Source organism: Neofelis nebulosa, chromosome 5 (assembly GCF_028018385.1).
Source record: "Neofelis nebulosa isolate mNeoNeb1 chromosome 5, mNeoNeb1.pri, whole genome shotgun sequence".
NCBI classification, from domain to species: domain Eukaryota; kingdom Metazoa; phylum Chordata; class Mammalia; order Carnivora; family Felidae; genus Neofelis; species Neofelis nebulosa.
The window spans coordinates 5,771,802-5,793,353 of NC_080786.1; the positions used below are offsets into that span (position 1 = coordinate 5,771,802).

The following is a 21,552-nucleotide window of genomic DNA, read 5'->3' on the forward strand; positions in this document are numbered from 1 at the left end:
TGGCCTTCTGACTGTTTGCTGTATATATTTCCAGTCCCTTCCTTGCTGTTCTATTTTTGGTTTTGTGCTGTGTCTGGTTTGGCCTCTTCCTTCTTGAAATGTGGATCCCAGGCCTGAACTGCCGTCCAGTGAGCCCAGCATAGATTTATGATTGCCCCAGTTCTAAACATGGTATTTCTGTTAATGTGGCAGCCACAGCACAATTATATTTATTTGTGATGCATTTACTCTCTATTTTTCTTCTAGTCTTTTTATGCTCTTTGGAAATCTAGTTGTGTTATTTATAGCTTTGTGACTCAAAATATGGTCATGGACCAGCAGCATGGCATCACTCAGGAGCTTGTTAGAAATGCAGACTCTCAGACCTGACCATCCCCAACCTGCTGAATCAGGGTCCGCATTTTAACACAATCTCTGAGTATTTATACACAGCAAAATTTGCGGTTGGTCGTAGCTCCTGACTTTACGTCATCTGACCTGGTAACTTAGCAAGACATTGACGAGAACCCTTAAATGCACTTGGAGGAAGGGGCCTGGTGGGCTCCAGGTGTGACGGCCCAGAGGACGCTTGCCGAGTGGACTGGGAGAGAAGGAGTAGGTGTCTATGGAACATCCTTCAGGCACTATACTGGGTGATTTATCTCATTGAAACCTCACCATGGCCCTGTGTGATGGGTGCTTTTATTCCCAATGTATAGATGAAGGAAGAGAAACTCACAAGACTAAAGGAACACCATCATTTTATGCTCAAGACTCAGAAAGGTTAACAAGACTGAGGTCACACCAGAGAGTGGCTGAGCTGATGCTGACGTCACCTTCTGGCCCAGATTTCATTGTCTCATCCACCAGGAAATCTCTCAGAGGCTTTGCCAACAATGTGGTTGGCTAGCCAGGGAGATCGGTCTCTGCCTCTACTACTGTTTCTCCCCAGCATGAAAATGGCTGCCCATGTAGGAAGCGATGAGGTGGGCTCTTCCCTAAAGGAAAAGAAGCTTGCTGGCGCATATGCTGGAGCAGAGAGAGAAGCCCAAAACCAAGGAGAGGTCTTGAGGGATCCAGAGGAGAGCCTCAAGACAGCTTAGAACGGTCAGGGGAAGGTGCCCTTCTTCAGGGTGAGAAAGTCACGCACAACCGTGAGCCCAGCTGCCGTGGACTAAGATTGAGAAAAAGAAAAGGCGAAACGTTCCCTGGGCCAAGGAGGGGGCTGTGCTGGAGATCAGCTGTGTTACTACCAAGACAAGTAGGACTCCACCCGCCTAAATCCAGTCTTCTTTCTGAGCCCAGCACAACGGGTAGCACAGTTGATTACCTCCCTTTTTCATCTGCTTTTGGTTTTAGTCTTTAATAGCATGTCCTTTTTTTTTTAATTTTTTTTTAATGTTTATTTTCGGCAGAGAGAGAGAGAGAGAGAGACAGAGCATGAGTGGGGGAGGGGTAGAGAGAGAGGAAGACACAGAATCTGAAGCAGGCTCCAGGCTCTGAGCTGTCAGCACAGACCCTGATGCGGGGCTTGAACTCACAGACCATGAGGTCATGACCTGAGCTGGTCAGATGTTCAACCGACTGAGTCACCCAGGCGCCCCTATAACAGCATGTCTTAATTGAGATATAATTTACGTAATGTAAAATGCACACGTCTTACGCATACAGATCCATAATTTTTGTATGTGTCTATACCCATCTAGCTACCACCCACATCAAGAATGAGAACAGGGGCACTTGGGTGGCTCAGTCGAGCATCCGAGTTCAGCTCAGGTCATGATCTCGCGGTTCGTGAGTTCGAGCCCCATGTCAGGCTCTTTTCTGTCAGTGTGGAGTCTGCTTCTGATCCTCTGTCTCCCTCTCTCTCTGCTCCTATCCCTCTCTCTCTCTCTTAAAAATAGATAAACATTAAGGAAAAAAAAAAAAAAGAATGAGAACATTCCTAGTGGCACAGGAAGATGTCTGAAATGGGATCCTAACTCCACCAAACCTTCCATTTGCAGGAAATAGCAACTCCCTATTTCTTGCCCCACCCCTCTTCCTCTCACATCTGCATCTGTTGCACAAATGGCCTGTTGGCTGGACCTGCAGAATATATCCATGATCCAACCCTTTGCACCATTACCACTGCTTATATCCTGGCTCAAGTCCCCACCTTATTTTGCCTGATTATTGACTGCAGTAGCTTCCTTCATAATTGGTCTCCCTGCTTCCCCTCTTGCCCCCTTACATTCCTTTGTCCAGAACCCTCCAATGGCTTCCTATCTCACTGTAAACTTCATTCTTTGCAATACCTAGAAGACTATAAGTTCTGGCCCAGGTGCGGTCTCCCTCAACACATTTCCTATAATCCTCCCCCTTGCCCTCTCCACTGTAGCCACAGTGGCCCCCTTGCTGTTCCTTGCAACACACCAAGCTTGTTCCTATCTCTGGGTCTTTGCACGGGCTCTTCTGTCAGATAGGCACATGGCCCAATCCCTCAATTCCTTTCCATTTTGGCTTAAATGTCACCTGATTAGAAATACCCTACTGTCTCAAACACCCCTATCACATTCCCACACCCTGATTTTTTCCATAGACCTTATTACCATCTGATATACCGTTTGTTTTGCTGATTGTCTTAGCCCTCCCACTGGACTAAGCTCCACATAGTATGGAATAAGTTTTTTTTTTTTTAAGTTTATTTATTTTTGACACAAGAGAGTGAGCGGGAGCCAGGGAAGGGCAGAGAGAGAGGGAGACACAGAATCCGAAGCAGGCTCCAGGCTCCGAGCTGTCGGCACAGAGCCCGATGCGGGGCTCGAACTCGCCAACCGTGAGATCATGACCTGGGCCGAAGTCAGACGCTTAACCGACTCAGCCACACAGGCGCCCCTGGAATAACTTTTTATTCATCAGTTCATCCCTACCGCCTGTAGCCATGCCTGGGGTATAGTCACATCTCAATATTGTTGCCTGAATAAAGGAATGGCTGGCAAATGGGTATATAGATAGATATACCTATATGTAGAGATATTTCTTTCTGGGTACTTTATGGTCACTATGTGAGTCGTCATTAAATTTTATATTGCCCTAGTGCTTTTTAAGTGCTAAATGCTCTTTTTGAACAACTTGGTGGTTTGGAGAGTTATGCTGATCTCTTATCTCCCTGGAAAGGCAAACCACAAAGAATCAGAGAAACGGAGAAATGCTACCCCCACCTGGTGAGAGAGCCTTGCTGTGGAGAATCAGGCCTGACCCGAAGAGCAAATTCGGTTCTTTGGTGCTGAAAGCCACCACTGGTGCTGAGGGATGTTGTCTGTGCCTTGTGGGGGTGACAGACCATGCGGGTCCCCCTGCGCTCCCTCATTTGAGGCCAGCAGCTTTTCCCTGCCAGAGTAGTCCTCTGTCCACGGGTCTCTGCCCTAGGTTTGTAGGCCCGTGATAGGCCCGGGCATGTGAGCGACGGTCCCACGGGCTTGAAAGCCATCTATGCTGTGGGTTCTTGCAAAGAACAAAAAGTAACATGCATGTCTTCATTAGGTTTCCCCGAAAGTAAACCCTGAGACGGGAATTCAAATGCAGGGTATTTGTTGCAGAGGTAAAGGCAGGGGGTGATGAGGGGAGAGAGGAAAGAAAGCAGCAGGAAAAGGATAGGTTATCAAGACAGGTATACTCTTGGCGACTGGGTCCGCTCCCACTGGGGAGCTCTGCGCCCATAGATCAGACAGCTGAGAGCTAGGCTGCCCAAGGCGGGTGAGGGCCTTATCCACACCTCCCCACAGTCAGTGGACGAGGGCCGCTCCGGAGGGCGTTACACTGCTGATCACTTCCAGCTTGCCTTGCATGGAGGCCGCAGCGGCTTTGTCCCTAGAGAAAGCCCGCCAGTGCAAAACTGCGGGTGCCACAGCTGGAGAGAGAGGGGCAGGGATATGGACCAACAGCGTCTGCAGTGACTGCCGTCACCCCAAAAAGAAATCACGCAGCCAAGGCTGACCTCTGACTCTTCAGTCACTGGCCACATTTCTTTCTCTTTCACTTGCTTCTTTCTGCTGGTCACTGAGACAGAGTGAAGCATCTACAAGAGCGGTCCAGGGGCTGTAGGACTGAAGGAGACTGGAGTAAATGCAGGCCTCATACTGAGCTATCTAGAAACATCGGCCTCAGGTTGACAGACACGAGGCAGGCCACCTCTGCCTTCAAGGAGTCCCCAGACTCTGCGGGACAGGTCACATGGCCTCACCTGCACGTGACCCACCAGAAGTGTGGCGCAGGACCCAAGGCGGGTGTTTGGCAGGCCGAAGAGCAAGTTATTTGGTGCGTGAGCAGCCTAATTGTAGCCAAGACTACCAACACACGTGAGCCGCTAACAGGGCTTACGTGGTGGGTATGCAGACCTATCTGTGATAAGGAGGGATATGAAGACTCGTTCTAATCACCCACTGTCGCCTCTCAGCAACCCATTTTAAAAAGAGGAATCTGGGGCACCTGGGTGGCTCGGTCGGTTAGGGCTCTGACTTCGGCTCAGGCCATGATCTCACTGCTTGTGGGTTCGAGCCCCACGTCGGACAGCTCAGAGCCTGGAGCCTGCTTCAGATTCTGTGTCTCCTTCTCTCTCTGCCCCTCCCATACTCGTGCTCTGTCTCTCTCCGTCTCTCAACAATGAATAAATGTTAAAAAAAAAATTTAAAAATAAAAAGAGGAATCTGAGGCTCCTAAAGAAATCAGGCAGTTCCAGGAAACAGCATAGCTGGGATGTGAGCCCAGTCTGCCTGGAGGCCAAGGCTGGGCTTTGCCCACTGTGCTCATGCTGCTCCCAGGTCAAGGTTTCCCTTCACCCCGGCGGATGTGTGTGACAGCGACAGCCCCTTGGGGGTCCCTCGGGTTGCAAGGTGGTTAGAGCTGTGCATTGAGAGGTCTCCACCAAAGTTTTGGCTTTTCCCCCCCAAGAAGATAAAAGAAGGACCTCTCAGAGCCCCCAGCCTTTGGCTGCAGGGCTCTGTTCCCTTTGCCCTGGCTGGCCCACCTCAGCAGATGGGTGCAGTTCCCCCAAGGCTTGGCCAGAGGGCAACAAAGAAACCTGGGGCTGCTGGCTTCTGGGGCTGAGCAGGGAACGGTCCTGGCAGGAGAGGTGGGGCTGTACTGGGGAGGGTGGGAGCTGTCCCAGAACACCCTGCAGTGAGGTCAGCCACGGGAGAGGAGTGGCCAGCGCGCCTCCCAAGGGTGCCACGTTCCTGAAAGCCACAGTTGGGAAAACCACACGTCGTGGTGGGGTGCCCCCTTGGCCAAGCATCTGCCTAACGAAAGCTCGGCCTTCCTGAATGCAGACTAGCTCCTCTAAGCAGAGGCGTGAGACTTCCATAGACCTCCACTGAACACCTCGGTGGTATCTGGAGAGGCCGAGGACCCAAAGACGGGGCAGGTGTCGGCTCTGTGCCTGGGAAGAGGGGTAGGAAGAGGTCCTGTTGCTACTCGAGCCTGGAAGGGGCATCGGTTCTGCTTAGCAGAGAGATCTGCTGCGACCCCACAGCACCACGATGACCACTGGGAATTGTTGGCATAGGTCTCAAGTTTCTTGTATTTTTATGTACTTGAATATATATCATATGAGAAGACATGTGGAATATTTTATGCGCATCATACCAGGAACTCTAATCCTTTGCCAATGACATTTGTCCCCAATTTGTCCTTTGTTTTTTAACTTTTTTTGCGACAACTTGCCCAACAGAAGCCTTTAACTCGTATGTGGTCAAAGTCATTCATCTTTTTCTTTTTCTTTTTTTTTTTTTTTTTATAAAGAACTTTTTTTAAGTGATCTCTATGCTCAGCATGTGGCTCAAACTCACGACCCCGAGATCAGGAGTCACATACTGTACCGACTCAGCCAGCCAGGCACCCCTATTTGTCTTTTTCTTTATGCATAGTTTCTTTTTTGTTGTTGTTTTTTTAAGTTTGTTTATTTTTAAGAGAGAGAAAACATGCATGCATACACTTGAGTGGGGGCGGAGTGGGTGGGGGACAGAGGATCTGAAGCAGGCTCTGTGTTGACAGCACAGAGCCCCATGTAGGGCTCAAATTCACAAACCGTGAGATCATGACCTGAGCCGGAGTCAGATGCTTAACCAACTCAGCCACGCAGGTGGCCCTTTATGCATAGTTTCTGACTTTGGTGTTGGCTTAGAAATCCTCCAGTCTCCAGATATCTACCCAATATGTATCTGAACTGCCTAGTTTTATTTTTCTTACATGTAAATTTTCGGTGGAATTTACTTTGGTGTAAGGAGAAAAACGTACAGATCCAACTTAATTTTTTCCAAATAGATGTCTCCAAAAGATCTGTTAAACACCCCCTTACCCACCCACACCACCACTGACTTGAAGCCATCATCTTTGTTCTGAATTCTCGTTTACATTTGGACCCATTTCTGGATTTCTCTGTTCTGTCCTCTGACCTCTCTACGTCAGGGTCACCAAATGCAGCTTTAATTGCGGAAGCTTTATATGACCGTTGAACATCTGGAAGAAGCAATGTCTCCCTTAGCACTCCACGTTGTCAACTTGTTCTGTCCAATGTCACATGTTTATTGAGATCATTCTTTTAAGTTCAGAAAAATTCCATCGCAATGTGACTGGAATCATTGTAAATATGTACTTTAATTTTAATGTTGGAAGAACATGTACATTTTTCAGTTTTCAGGTTTCTCATCCAAGAATCTACTCTGTTCATTTACTCTTCCTTTCCATCCCTCAAAAGAATATCGTCATGTCCCCAGTGAGGTCCCCCATCTTCTTGTCATTCTTGGATATTTGCCGTTGTAGATGGGGTCCTTTTGTTACAATTTTTGGAAGATCCATTATATTTTTTAACTGGCTCTTACATATATATGGGGGAAGAAAGCTTTCAAGTTTGGTGTAAGTTCAGCAGGTGACTTTACTGACATGCATCTTAGTTTATCAGTGTCCTTTATCTCAACCCTTTTTAGGTAGAAATTGTATCCTATGCAAATCACGATTTAACCCTCCCTTTTAACATTAAAACCTCACTCCTCCCAGAGGAACACCTTGCCCTTCACTTCAAGGCAAGGTTGGACAACAGTGGACACAGCATCCTTCTCATTGTCAACTTGAATGGGTCATGCTCATGGTTAGAGACCTGAGTTCTATATTTTATTAGTCACATTAAGGAAGTGCATTAACATGGATCAGCGTTGACATATTGTCAGATATACTTTCAGTCTATTTGTAAGATCCTTGCCTATCTGAAGACTTTTTATGCATGAAAAAGAATGGTCACTTCTATTAGTGTTATATCTCATGTCCAATCCACTTTCTTTCTTTTTTTTAAGTTTATTAGAGCGAGAGAGAGTGCGTGCGTGCAAGCGGGGGAGGGGGCAGGAGAGAGAAGGAGACACAGAATCCGAAGCAGGCTCCAGGCTCTGAGCTGTCAGCACAGAGCCCAACGCGGGGCTCGAACTCACGAACTGCGAGATCATGACCTGAGCTGAATCAGACGCTTAACCGACTGAGCCACCCGGGCACCCCACCAGTCCACTTATTTTCAAACAGCTACCACTTTACAAATATTCACACAGTACTTACATAACTTGTAAGGTAAAAACGTGAATTTCAGGGGTTTACATCGAACCCTATGAAACTGATTTGGGGTAGCTCAAATATTGGCAATGCGAAGTGGTTCAGTCTAATAGATTTTCCCATTCAGCTTTGAATCGCTTGAACTTTTTCACAGTTCGTAGACTCTCTTAAATGCCTTCAATACTTTAAAAAGCAAACTCATGATTCACCGATCAATGGGCTAACACTGAAAAACAACTACACGAGTGCTGCTTTCAGAAATCTAAATTTATTCTCTCTAGCCTGGTTCTAATTCTGACTTTGGTTCTGATTTTTCCCTGGCGTTGCACGTGTACGAGTATTCCCAGAAGAGTGAGGGCTACCTGCTCAAGCCTGAAGCATTGGTGGTGGGAGATTCGGACCCAGGGACGTGAGGATACTACTCTGGTCCATTATCCAGTTGGCCAGTGTAGCTAAGAGTGTTTGTGTTCCGCCTGGTCCCCTCCAGGCCTTTCCTGCCATCTTTGTTCCTCCATACACACACACACCCCACTTTGGTTTTCTTTTAACACCCAGGAGCTGTGACTCTTTTATTGAGGACTGACCTCAGGTTCCAGAAGCCACTTTACCTGTAGTTATGAAGAACCCAAGTGCTTTGACCTGGACGGTCTTTGACCGTGACTGTGTGGTACAGATCTTATCAACGCCCAGCACCCCAGATCAGGACAGCTATGAGGTGCCTCACTCCAGAGCTCCCCTGTGGGATCAGGTGAGGCCACCTTCTGTGGGACTCGGCCTGAGCTTACATCCTTGCCTGATTCCTCCATTCCCCAGATCCCTTTTCCTGCTTCCCCCACTTTTTTGCCGGTTCCCTGGAACACATTTTTTAATGCATCTTTTGAACAAGAACCCTCATCTCAGGGTCTGCTTCTCAGTACCCAGACCTAGAGCAGACAGGCCCCCTTTTCTATAAATAGGCTTTGCTCATTATAGCAGAAACATCCCAAATTACAGATCTGACCAATCAGTTATGTTTTGTTTTGTTTCTCTGTTACCACAGCGTTTTTCCTCAAATGACCTGTTTGGAATATCTTATCGTTATAACACAACCTAATAGAAACCCTCTTTATAAGTATTTGTTTTGAGTGATTTTCTGTTCTGAATGACGCCCAGCGCAGTTCAGTTAAATCTAAAGTTTTTGACCGATTTGGGTCACTGAAATTACTTCTTTTCATTACTATTCTTCAAATATTGGCCTATGAAACTATTCATATTGCTTCCCTTTTTTGACCTTTTAATAAGATCAAATGTATTTTAAAATCTCCAACCTATGGAGCGCCTGGGTGGCTCAGTCGGTTAAGCGCTGACTTTGGCTCAGGTCATGTTCTCACGGTTCGTGGGTTCGAGCCCCGCGTCGGGCTCTGTGCTGACAGCTCAGAGCCCGGAGCCTGCTTCCGAACCCATGTCTCTCTCTCTCTCTCTCTCTGCCCCTCACCCACTCGAGCTCTTGTCTCTGTCAAAAATAAACATTAAAAAAATTTTTTTTTTTTTTTAATAGAAGCTCCAACCTCTACTTGGTCATTGTGTATCATGCCCTCACTTTGTTGCCCGACTCATTTTGCGAACATTTCGTTTAGTATTGTTGTTCCTGGTTTCATAAACAAGATTTGTCTGGTGTTGTCTTTCTTGTGTGGCCTCTGTCAGATCGGTGTCAGGCTTTGGCCAGTGTTCACAAAAAGAAGCAGGAAGTTTACATTCTTTCTCCGTACTCTAGAAACATACACGCATGGGCACAGCAGCGGGCCGCCGGCGCTGACCCTTACTGCAGCACTATTATGCGCCTCTGCCCGGGACTGAACTTTTATTAACGTGCGGCACCCTCACACCGACCCGGCGAGGGGCGTCCAACCACGAGCTTCGTTTTCCCGATGAGGAAACCGAGGCTCCAGGAGGTTAAGGAAGAGCCGGAGCTCGGAAGTAGCGGAGTGGGAATTCAGGCCCAGACGGGCCAACCCCAGTGAGCTCAAGTGCATCTTATTTGCATAAAGAGGCTTATTTACATATCCCATGCAGCGTGATGTGGTGCCCAGGGGCCATCACCCGGTGGAGGGCCAGGCGCTTTGGAAAGCAGGTCTTTTTCATTACACGTCATTACCAGTGTTTTGTGCGGGAGGTGAGGGGCAAGGAAGCATTGATGGATTTGCAGAGACGGCCGCAGTTTGAGCAAGGCTGTCTTCGGTCTCCCGAGGATACCGGCACGGAGACCCAGCTCCCTACCAGTTCCTCCTGGAGTTAGCTTTCCTTCGGTGCCTGCGTGTCTCCACGCTGGATCCTGGAAGACTGGCAGGAGCCTCACCCTTGGGTTTTCCTCCCAAGGAATGGGAGGAAATGACTTTGTCCCCAAGTGAACCCAACGTAAGAGGAAGATCACCCGGGAAGGCTTTGCCTTCAGTGGGATTGGAAAGGTGGAAATAGCTCCATCCTCCCTGTTTTCACATGTACCAGTTGAGCATTTGACAGGTGGGAGAGGAGCTGCGGCTGCTTTGAGCTATTGGCCAGGGAGTCTAACAAGGAGACCAGTGGGCTATTGAACGATTGTATCATGCAACGGCCGGAATCCTGTGACACGTTCTAACTTTCTGCCGTACTGTGTACCATGGAGGGACACTGGGTTGTAGACCCAGCTGTGATTTTCATGAGATAAAAGCCTTTATTTTTGTTTTGCTTTACTCTCAATAAGCCAAAGGCTAGTTGTGCCAACAAGAAGCTGAATGAATCACATAGAACCCTCGTTTGCATCGTTTAGTACAAGGCTTGGGAGGTAACCGTTAACCTAGATCCCAAGGTCTATAGGAATCAGTTCTGCAAGTACCGAACTCACAAATGGCCAGGTGGGTGTTTAGAATGGCAGAAACGGCGGCTACCTGGGTCATGACTGGGATCACAGTGCCATCCATTCACTCAGCAAACCTCAGTCGTGTGTTTAACGTGGATCAGGCATAGGAGATACATGAGTGAAACAGACGTAAGCCCTCCCCTCGATCTGCTTACAGTCCATCAAGGAAACAATCCTGCATGGGGTGGATTGTGACCTTGGTGACTGGAACTTACTTGGCTGCCATAGAAGATGTTCCTGAGGTGCTGTGAGAGGTTTCCAGTAGAGACGCTGAGACTGGGAGGAACACAGACCCTGCAGGGAAGCTCGGCATGCCTAAGGTGGGTGGGCGAGTGAGCTGGGGAGAGACCAGGATGAGGCGAGGGACTAGTGGGGCCGGATGGCACTGGCCGACTTCAGACCCACGGCCAGATGTCCCTGCGTGAGCCGCAGGGAGGGAGGTTGTGTGTGTATTTCAACTTCTGCTTTTCCTTATTATTGGGACCTCCAAATAGGTTTACAAAATACCATAAAAATGTTTATGTACCTATTTATTATAAAGCTCTAGTCCCGCGGTTATATCCAAGGAAGAAAGGGCCTACTTTTGTTATTTTTCCTTACTTTAGAAAATCAGCACTGCCCCCCCCCCCGCAAAAAAAAAAAAAAAAAAAAAAGCTGTCCTTAATGAAAATAGAAGCTTTTTAATTGAGACCAGAATTGTCATCATAAAAGAACCGTTTATACATTTGGTTGGTGCTGATGGTCATTAGCCAGCTGAGGGATCCAAGCTTTAAATCTGAACCGTGTCAGGGGGGAGGGAAGCTCAGACTCTAAAAGACCTAAAACGTTAACGTTTTACCAGTGGGACAAGCCCCTGGAAAAGGAAATGGTGCATTGAACGTCACAAAGGCACACGCATACCGATTTTTTGATCCTTGTTTCAGAAAACCATAGCTAGGTTTCGCATAACAGTTCCCTCTTTCTTCAGCCCCTCTGAAAGCGTAGCTTGGTGCGGGAGAACCCCGAGGCTCCCCGCTCTGGTTTCCAGGCTCAGGGTTACGATGTGTGTTCCCTGAAATGCTCTACCTGTGCTCTGCATCGGCTTCCAGCCAGTTCCAGTATGCAATGTTAGTTTTGGCTTTGGGAAATAAGGTCTCTTTCACTTGGCTGGAAGTATAACAGCGACCATTTTATTTTGCTTGCGCCCCATGAATTAATTGGGCAATGAGGAGAAAGGGTACGCATACCGGGCATCTGGGTTTTCTTAAACCCACAGTCCACCCCGCTTTCTAGAACCCGTCTTGCTCTCTGGCAAGGAAGGAGTGTGCTCTACCAGTGCTCTGAAGGGGACTTTGGAGTGGAGGCGGCAGAAAATGAAAAGGTTGACCGAGAGTCTGGCAGTTTCCATGGGCTGCGCTTGACATCTGGGGCAAAACGGATATGAAGGATGAAAGGGAGGCCAGAGGGAGTTTGGTTTTGCAGAACAGGAACCCGAGCGGGTTAATTTCTTACACTTTGCGTTTGTCCAGAAGAGCCGTCTGTCCTCGCGTATCGCGCCCGTGAGCCCTTGAAGCTGTCGGGATGGCTCTTCCCCGTGAGCTCCCTCTGGACGTCTTCCTCTCAGCCTCGGTGGGACTGTTGGGCTTTTTGATTCACCTTTTCCCCAAAGTGATGTTTTCCAGACCGTTCCTTTTCCTGAGATCTACTGCCCTCCCCCACCCAGGCAAATGACGTCTGCCCTTTGCCAAGCCTGAAATGAGGATGTGGGTGCAGGTGGTTTATTGGAGCAGGGTCCCAGGGAACAGGAAGGAGGGACGAGGAGCCCGTATGAGCATAGGTCTCTGCTGCTGGTGCCTGCACCTTCTAGAGGTGTGCAGAAAGTCACCAGAAATCTCGGTTAGAGGACAGGAGACCGGGCATTCATTTACCAGCGCCTCCCAGGCGTTTGGGGGCTCCCTCTGAAGGATGAGATGGTCCTGCCTTGGCAAGGGCGCAGTTGAGTGTGAATGCCCTCGGGACCGTCTGCCGTGCCAGAGCTGAAATCAGAGTTGGGCCAGGAGCAAGTGATGCGGGGCATCTGAGGCATATTCTAAACCGGTTTCTGACCCCAACCCCAACACCAGCTCCCACAACACGAGTTCAACCCATAACTGCCTTTTGCCATTTGAACAAAAGCATTGGCTAACTCTCCTCCTGGCCGTAATCCCTTCCTGAGATTTTCCATGAGCCCGAAGGGAAGACAGTCTGCATTCTAAGTAGAGGTGAACAGATAAGACTTTGTGTTTTGGATGGAGATGGGTGGAGTTTGAATCTAGACCTTGACTCCTCCTGATCACTGTGCTTGACGCTAGATATAAATTAGGAAGCAACGTAAATGGGAAAATGCCTGAAAAGCTATGACATTTCAACTATACTGTGCAAGAGGCCTTATTTTGAGCTAAACAAATAAAACCCAGGCTTTAGGAAAGGTAAATAAGGAATTGATTACTTCAACCACAAACTCCTTCTGTTTACAAGAAGATCAATGCTGAAGAAATTTTAATCTTAACATCTTAACAGAGGTCAGTGCAGCGCAAATAAAAAGTTAAACGTGCTTCAATAGCTTAACAAATACTGAGGTAAAGAACAGTCTTACCGGTGAGTTATCTTCTGTTTAAGTGGGACTGAGGAAAACCATCTCCTTGAAGAAGTTTACGAAACACCTCCCTTGTTTTTGTTCTGTTTGTGTTTTTGTCCCGTTTCTTTCTACTTGAGGTACCCTCAAGCACTTTGAAGGTTTGGGGACAGTAAATAAAACTGATGGCCATTTTTTGTCATCCATCTTGAGTTGGTAATGTTCTCCCGTGTTCAGGAGTTCACTCCTCGGTCCCCAGGGACACAAGTACAGTGGAATGCGTTGATGCCCAGGTTTCTTGTGCACGTCCCGTGTCTCCAGGGCCCCGTTTCCCTTAGCTTGAGTCAGTGGGCCCAGTGGGGACCCCACCCCTCAGAGCCACTCTGCAGTTGTGTTCTTATATTCTGTCTCTCTCCTCTTTCTCTGCTCTCCTCTGTGGACGTCCGTTCTGCCTCTCCATGGGGGCTAACCAAAGAAGAACTGACCGTAACTTCATAGCAAGAAGAGTAGGGACAGGCCAGGGCTTTCCTGGGCTGGCAGCATGGGCTTGGCGAGGCGGATGGGTGGCCAACCACGTTATCATGGCCACCCCTTCCTCAGTGCTTCCTGCTGGCCGGGTGGGACGTCAGTAACTCACAAGGGCCCTCATGTACCCCTCACAACAACTCTGTACCCATCGCTGGCACAGACCACCCCCAGCTGTAGTGGCCCAATACAATAACAGTCATCTTACGTTGCTCATGACCCTGGCGGTGGTCCCGCAACACCAGGCCCAGTTTCCGACTTTGCGGGGGCATCTGTGGGGAGCTGGCAGGCCCGCGGGCAGTTGTCTCGGGCCATGGGAGCGACAGCTCTGTGGTCTCGTCCTCCAGCAGGCCAGCCCAGGATCACGTGGGCTTCCCGAGAGCCAGCGGAAGTTCCAAGCGCTCCGGAGATGAAGCCTGCCACAGGCAGAGCATCGCTCCTGCTGCGTTCTGTTGGTCAGACTAAGTCAAGCGTTCCACCCGGACCCGAGGTGGAAAAATGAAGTCTACTTCCTGCTGGGGGCAGCTGCCAGGAGGCGCGGACGTGAGGAGGGATGGAGGGGGGTGTCATTGTCTTTACTTCTCAACTTTAACTCAAGGATCCTACAGGGAGGAAGCAGAGCACAGCTCTGGGAGGTTTTGGAAAGTCGGGAGCAGAGCTCGAGAATCCGGTGTTTCTAAAGGATGCTCCCTGGATGCCCCTGGGGGGCTCCGTCAGTTGTGAACAGGTCACGATCTCACAGTTTCGTGAATTCGAGCCCCGAGTCGGGCTGTGCGCTGAGAGTGCAGAGCCTGCTTGGGATTCTCTCTCCCTCCCTCCCTCTTTCTGTCCCTCCCCTGCTTGTGCCCTCTCTGTCTCTCTGTGTGGGTGAAAATGACACCGGGAGGAGGAAAGGACCCCATCCAACTCTTTCTTGTGATAGAGAAAACCGAGTACGGGTTGGCTTCCGGCTCTGGCTTGATTTTCACAAAGACTCAGCAGAGCCGTGCTAGGGAGAGGAGCACACCCAGGGTGTGACAGGGACTCTGTTGGGCACAGTCACAGACATTGTGTCAAGAAGCACCCCTGCTGATCCTGAGGAGATGGAATGATCATCTCTGTTTCGCAGAGGGGAAGACTCAGCTCAGGACGATGGTGGTTTTCTCCAAGTCACCAAGCTACCAAGTGGCAGCGTGGGACTACACCCCCCATCTGTCTGATGACAAAGCTTTTCTGTTGCCATCCTGCCTCACAGTTAAGGACAGGGCCTAATCCTTGACATCAGGAAACTGCCAGGAAGTAAATATTGTTGTCCTACCTGCTGCCGTCCCCTGCCCAAAATAGAGAATGAGATAAGATAGGGTTTGAGGATGAGCTCACAGGCGTGGGTCAGGTGGGAGGAAAGTGAGCAGGACTGTCACTTGGACACTGAACAGAGTCATTCTGGCTTCAGAGTGTCCTCCAAGAGGGTTCCTTATTTCTGGGGTGACCGTAGAGTCTATCAAACTGGGACACTTCAGGGACTTACTGGGAGCATCATTAACAATTAGCCCCAGGAAAACAGGCATAACTTGGGACTGTCCCAGGCAACTGGGATCCATGGTCACCCTACCTATGACCAAAATACAAGGAAGGCTTGGTGACTCAGCACCCTCCCTGGAGTGGGCACGAGGAGAAGACTCTGGCCTTGGAGCCAGATGAGGTGGGCCTTAGTCTACCCCCTTCCCCAACTGTCTGAGTCTGGGTCTCTGTACCGCAGCCCTAACGATGCCTACACATCTATTGCTGTGCAGCAAATCACTTCAAAACCTAGTCGCTGCAAACAACGGTCGTTATCGTTCACAGAGGGTCAGCAGTTTGGGATGCTTCTAGCTCAGGGTCTCTCACGAGAGCTCCATCAGGATCTGATTAGGGCTACAGCTGTCTAAGCCTTGGCTGGGCTGTGGGGCTGGAGGATTTGCTTCTGAGGTAGCTCCCCACGTGGCTGGCAGGTTGGTGGTGGCGGTCGGTGGGAGGCCTCACATTTTCCGCACCAAGGCGCCTGCAGCAGGTGGTCTGAGTGTCCTTACCACATGGCGGCTGACTTTCCCCAGAGCGAACCAGGCAGCTCACCTGCTCACGACCTTCTCTCAGAAGGTCACACAGAATCCGTCACTTGTGCCACATGATGTTATTTGGACGTGAGTCAGTAAGTCTGGCCCACGTTCAGAGGCTGGGGACTGAGACTCCACGGTTTGAGGGGAGGAGGAGCAAATAATTTACAGACACACTTGGAGATCACTGTCCCTATTCAGGATGGATGTTCTGGACTTATAAGCTAGTGCTGTCTGTAGACTGCCAGCAACAGTTCCTGGCACTCGTTGAAAACAAAGATTCTCTTGGCCCTCCAAGGTCCAGAAGCAGCATTCCCAAATGACGGTGGACAAGGACGGGGTTCAAGGTCCCGCAAGCCTAGGCATGCCTACCAGACACGAATGAACCTGAGTCACCTTTACAACTAAAGGGCTGATGGTATTAGGTCAGCTCTGAGGCCGCTTCAGATATAGGCCATTCCTCTGTGGGATCCAGATAGAAGACTCCATCTCAGTGTGGAATCTAACACATGTCCCCCTAAAACCCTCTGATGAGAACCCCCCCGGCCCCCCTCTGGTGCCTGGAGCCATCATGGCTGAGTCTCCCCGCCCTCTCCAGGGAGCTGGGCCCCAGAGCTGTAGCCCATGGCCCTACTTTGGGGACCCCTCTCCACACCACCCTCTGCTAGGCCCTTTCAAGGGCTTTTACTTAATTTACTTCCCAGAACACTGAGATAGGTACTTATACATGTTTTAAAGCTTTTTGTGGCAAGTGATGAAAACTGGCTTGGGTGAAAAAGCAATTTATTATTTTGCAAACTGGAAAAAAACAAAAAACAAAAAAAACCTAGGGTTGGCGTGAGCCGCAGTCTGTTGTTTGGGCCTCAGAAAGTTGTTACAGCGTCTCTCCATCTGTCAGCTTCTCTTTCTCATTTTGGTCCATTGCTCAGACAGGCTGTCCCCTCAGGGTGGCAAAATGGCTGCCAAGCTGCAGTCAATGAGCAATCTCATGTCATAAAAGTCCTAGCCTAGGTCACATGCCCCACCCCTCGGGGGGGTGGGAGTTGGGGGGGGAGTGCCACCCACAGTTCCTGGCTCCCCAGAGGGGATTTGTGGTAAGTTCTCACAAAGCTGGATGAGAAGCGTTATTATCCTCATGTGCCAGGGCAAGAAACCGGGCTCAGCCCAGGTGAGTAACTTAGCCATAGACACAGTAGTTGAGGGTTCCTACTTCCCCTGCTCATGTTGATGAAGGAAGAGGTTCTCCCTACCCCAGCCTTGACTCCTAAGTGCTCTGTGGCCATCTTAAGTCCACCTGTAACTCTAGGACATGACCAATGGCTCTAGAAATGAGTGGGTTAAAATGCCAATGGTGGGATCTTGACATTGGATGGTATCCACCCAGGGGAGGAGCCAGAATTTCCGGTTCTTCTCTGAAACCCTTGAAAGAACTCGGGCCTGGACAACCCAAGTGGGAGCTTTTGTTGTCTCAAGGTTCGTGTGACTTTTCCTGTCACTTTTTAGTGCCAGTTGTAAGATTCAAACACAGAATTCTTCCCCCGCGTGTCGTTTCTCAGGAGGGCTCTGAGGAGGTGCAGAGTTGGTGCTCGCAACAGAGGGGCCTCCCTCCTCTGTATCCCTTCATCCGGAAGGTTCCAGCTGAAAGGACAGCCTGTCTTCTCCAAGCACAGAGGAGGGCAGGACTGAGCCACAGATGGAGGAGGGAGGAGGGCCTCGAGAAGACAAGAAACAAGCTCTCTCCCCAAATAAGCAGAAAGCCTGAGCTGTGAAACCGAGGTCGTTGGCACTGGGGAGGGGTCCGAGGGCGCTTCCCTCGTGAGGTCATTGGAACAGGGCAGGAAATCTGAATCTTGTGCCAAAGAAAACTCTCTGTGCTCTTTGTAAAAAGCCTGCTGTGCTCTCTTCACGAGGGGGCTGCTGGTTGAGGCTCACGGATGGGCACGTTGCCTGCCACCATAGGCATCTGCTGGCCATTTCTGAAGGCCTGGGGCCACCCTCCTTGCAGTCACACTGCTGTTTCTATTTGGGCTGAGGATAAGCCGTGGATCCCCCAGGCAGGTGAGACACCATCTGGCCCTTTTATTTCTGGCCGGGAAACCCTGCATAGACCAGAGTCCGTTTTATGGCTTGAGACGCTGCGTGTGAAATGTTTCCTTCTCCAGCAGAAATACCACACGGGGCCCCAGGCCTCTCTCTGCAGCCTGCTCGGGTCCAGTTATGTCTGAGACAGGATGCCTACCATCTAGACGGTCACAGGGGCGCAACCCGGGGTAGAGGAAGCTTAGGTGCCGAGCGGCCAAACTGACCAGGGTTGGAATTGCGATGTAGCTGCCCACATAATGGCAAGTTGTCCAACTTCCTGGGGCCTCATGTTCCTCATCTGTAAAGTGGGGGTTATGAGCCCTACCTCACAGTGGCAGGCTCAGATAACATGGCACTTCAAGGTCCAACATGAGAAGACATTCGGTAAATGTTTATTCCCTCCTGCCCTTCTGTTCTCTTCAGCATTTCTTCACCACGGTACCGTCATGTTAATCTTCTGGCTGCATTTTGGGGCTTGAGGGGGGTGAGGGGCAGTGTAGAGAAAGGTGACGTGCGGGTATCCCGGTGACAGTGGTTGGCCCGTGCAGGGCTCCCATACGCCAGCAGCAGGGGCCCCACAAACTTCCTAGCCTACCTGGAAGGGGCCGTGTCCCGTGTTCACTGGCTGAGCAGACTGAGTCCTACTCCCTCTTTTTATTTTTTTTTTTTTTGTTTTAAGTTTATTTATTTTGAGAGAGAGAGAAAGAACACGAACAAGTGGGGGGAGAGGCAGAGAGCGAGGGAGACCGAATCCAAAGCGGGCTCCATGCTGTCAGCCCACAGCCCACACGCAGGGCTCAAATCCTGCAGGACCATGACTTGAGCCGAAATTCAGAGTCCGATGCTTAACCGACTGAGCCACCCACTCGCCCCAAGTCCTACTCCTTCTTAGGAGGCCGTCCTCCACTGTGGGTCGTGCCCAGGGCCAGTGGCTCTGAGAATGCAGCTTGGCGCTACTCCGAGCATGGCCTCCTGATACCAGCGGGACACCAGCGTCCGCACCACCTGGGACCCGATGAGGAAAGTGCATTCACGGACCGTTCCCCAGACCTGCTGAATCAGAAGTCCTGCGGGCGAGTCCCAGCAGGGTCCGTCCGATGCACAAGAGACTTGAAGAACCTCTGCGCTGTAGGCGCGTGATTGCACAGCAGAGGAAGGAAAACCTGCGCACCCCGTGCCCTGAAGGCCCCCTTGCAGACTGGTCCCGGTGAGGAGCTATCGGCTCTGGGGTCGGTCGGCCCCAGTCGAGTTCTGCTGCTACCACGCAGCTGCGGGGGGCCTCGGACCAGTTCCTTCACCCTCCCTGGGCCTCTGGATGCTCCTCTGCAAAATGGATGATCGATTACTTACCTCGCAGGGTTGTTGAGAAGCATAAACCTGTCCGTCCTGACAAAGCGCCTAGGGCAGAGCCTGCCATATGGTCAGAGTTCAGTGCACGTTGATTCTGTCACTTAGTTTTCAGGCAGCCCAGCCAGGTTGAGGGTCGAGCTCTGGGAGAGGCTTTAAACAGGCCTAAGGATTTGCCCCCCAAATGTAGCGGCTCAGAGCAAAGGAAGCACTTGAAAAGTCCGCAACCCCCCCCCCCCCCCGGTGGAGCTGAGTAGCAACCACCTGCACCGCGGTGGCAGCACCAAAGTGATTGGCTAAGTCCTTACAGCAAGCTGGTGGGGTAGGAATTCCTCTCTGTGTGTTTACAGGGAGGTTCTTAAGGCACCACTGGACAAGTGGTAGAACCACGACCTGAACCCAAGGCAGTGTGAAAAAACTCATTGTGCAATCACAGGTCGAGAAGCTCACGGGGCCCCGGGGCCCTCCCCCTGGAAAGCTCTGTAAAGAGGAGAGTGGCTTTAACCCGCCCGCCGCCCACCGTTCAGGGCCCCTTCCCGGAGCCTGGTGCAGGCAGCGTGGGAGGCCTCCTTCCCAAAGTGGACAAACAGAAAATGCTTAGGAACGTTAATTAAATGAGTCTATGTTTAAGAGGCACTTAAGTGGATTGAAATCAATATATGAGTCACAGAAGTCTGCACGGCCGTCTTAGCTTGCACCCTTAACGCTGGGCGGGTGGAATTCTTTGTTTTAAAAGATCCCGGTTTGCTCGGTTGGAACGGACATTCCCAGTAAAGCAGCTCAGCGCTGCATCGTGCGTTAGAGAGAATGAGAGCTTTTCTAAGGCCCGGGAGGCCATGTGCTCACATCCTGAAGTGTTCCCACTGGCGCCTTCCCCCTACCTGGAGTACAGACAGAGGAGGGAACCTGGGTGTTTCTCTGATGGTCTCTGAGTTCCCTGGATTGAAATCCTGAGATGAGGCATCCTGCAAAAGTAACATACTAGGAAGTGTTCCCAGGAGAACCCAGTAGGGAAGTGGAGAAGGAGGCCAGCAAGGTATATTGAAGTTCTTGCTGGGGCGGGGGGGGGGGGGGGGGGGGGGGGGGGCGGGGAGAAAGAAGGTGGGTAACTTCCACCCAGAGTTACAAGTCACATCTCAGCGCATCCCCATCAGGGTAAGAGTTCCCCCGAGGGGATGGGAATTCCCAAGCACGGCCATCTCTCTCTCCCCTTTCACAAAGAGTTGCTGTGTGCACGGCCGTGTGTGTGTGTGTGTGTGTGTGTGTGTGTGTGTGTGTGTGTGTAGAGGTGCGTGGGGAGGGGGAGGGGGCCCTTCCCGCGCTGTGGACCCTTCCTCTGCTCTGCTGTGAGCAGGGCGCTGTGTGGTCAGTCTAGCCCGCTGAAGTGGAACTAAAACCCAATGTGGAAAGCAAGACAAATGAAAACGTTGTCCAAGGGAGAATAAAGAACAAGCAAAAACTGTCTGTGGGGGAGACACCCAGGAGATGACAGACGGACGCACAGAAAGTGCGGATCAGCTGATTGCTTTTGCAGCGTCAGGGCTTGGGAGGTAATAAAGAAGGCAGTCCATGCGTCGGTCCCCTGCCACCAAAGCCAGCTTCTGACATCACGAGTGTCACAACAACAAGTTCAAAACACACGGGCCCCGAGAAAGTGTTATGAACCTGCGGCTCACCTTTTTTTTTTTTTTTAAGAGAACCAGGAAAAGTCAGATCTTTTACAAACAACTCCAGCAAGATTAAACTTAAAACCTAGTCATTAAAACAACCAAAAGCAACCCTTACTCTTTGTGTGTGTGAGTCATTTTAAATAATTGGCCAATTAACTGAAAATGTTGAAACCAAATATAGAGAAAGCCAACCATAATCCTAGAAAACCAGGACACTCCCCATAGCGTTCTTGAAAATACAAAAAAGGACACATGACATTAGCATTTAGTTACAGTAGAGGGCCCTTCTCAGTTCAGTGCTATAAAACGGGCTTCTTCTTGTTCTTTTTTTTATTTTTTTATTTTTTTTAACTTGAGTTTATTTACTTATCGAGAAAGAGAGAGAGAGCGAGCGAGCAGGGGACAGGCAGGGAGAGAGGGAGAGAGACAATCCCAAGCAGGCTCTGCGCTGTCAGCATGGAGCCCAATGCAGGGCTCGAACCCACGAACCGTGAGGTCATGACCTGAGCCGAAACCAAGAGTCGCGGGCGCTTAACCGACCGAGCCACCCGGGTGTCCCAACTTGCTTTTGTCCTAATCTTGGTATTGATACTCAAGGTTCTTGGTACCAGGCTTTTTCCTTGGCCTGTGAGTAATCGGAACATCCTGAGATACAGCCTGTGCTCTCCTCTCTGACCTTCCCGTGGGCATTCCCTACACCTCGAGTCCTCAACTGGTGTATGTTGCTCTGTTAGATCAGCCACCAAGGCAGTCGCTCTACGTCTGGTGTTTAACAGGAAGGCTTGCTTAGTACCTCCATGCTTGGCACTCGAGATTAGTCCACTAATGCCTGTT

The 21,552-nt window shown here is 50.3% G+C and overlaps 1 protein-coding gene and 1 long non-coding RNA gene across 4 annotated transcripts in view; both read left to right on the forward strand.

The window, feature by feature from the left end:
- The window catches only part of ITGA9 (integrin subunit alpha 9), a 363,974-nt gene that overhangs the window by 233,512 nt on the left and 108,910 nt on the right, over positions 1-21,552 (forward strand). The window lies entirely within an intron of this gene.
- On the forward strand, positions 16,307-17,376 carry LOC131511588 (uncharacterized). Its single transcript, XR_009261610.1, has 2 exons — positions 16,307-16,787; positions 17,176-17,376. It is a non-coding gene; the product is annotated as an uncharacterized LOC131511588 (long non-coding RNA).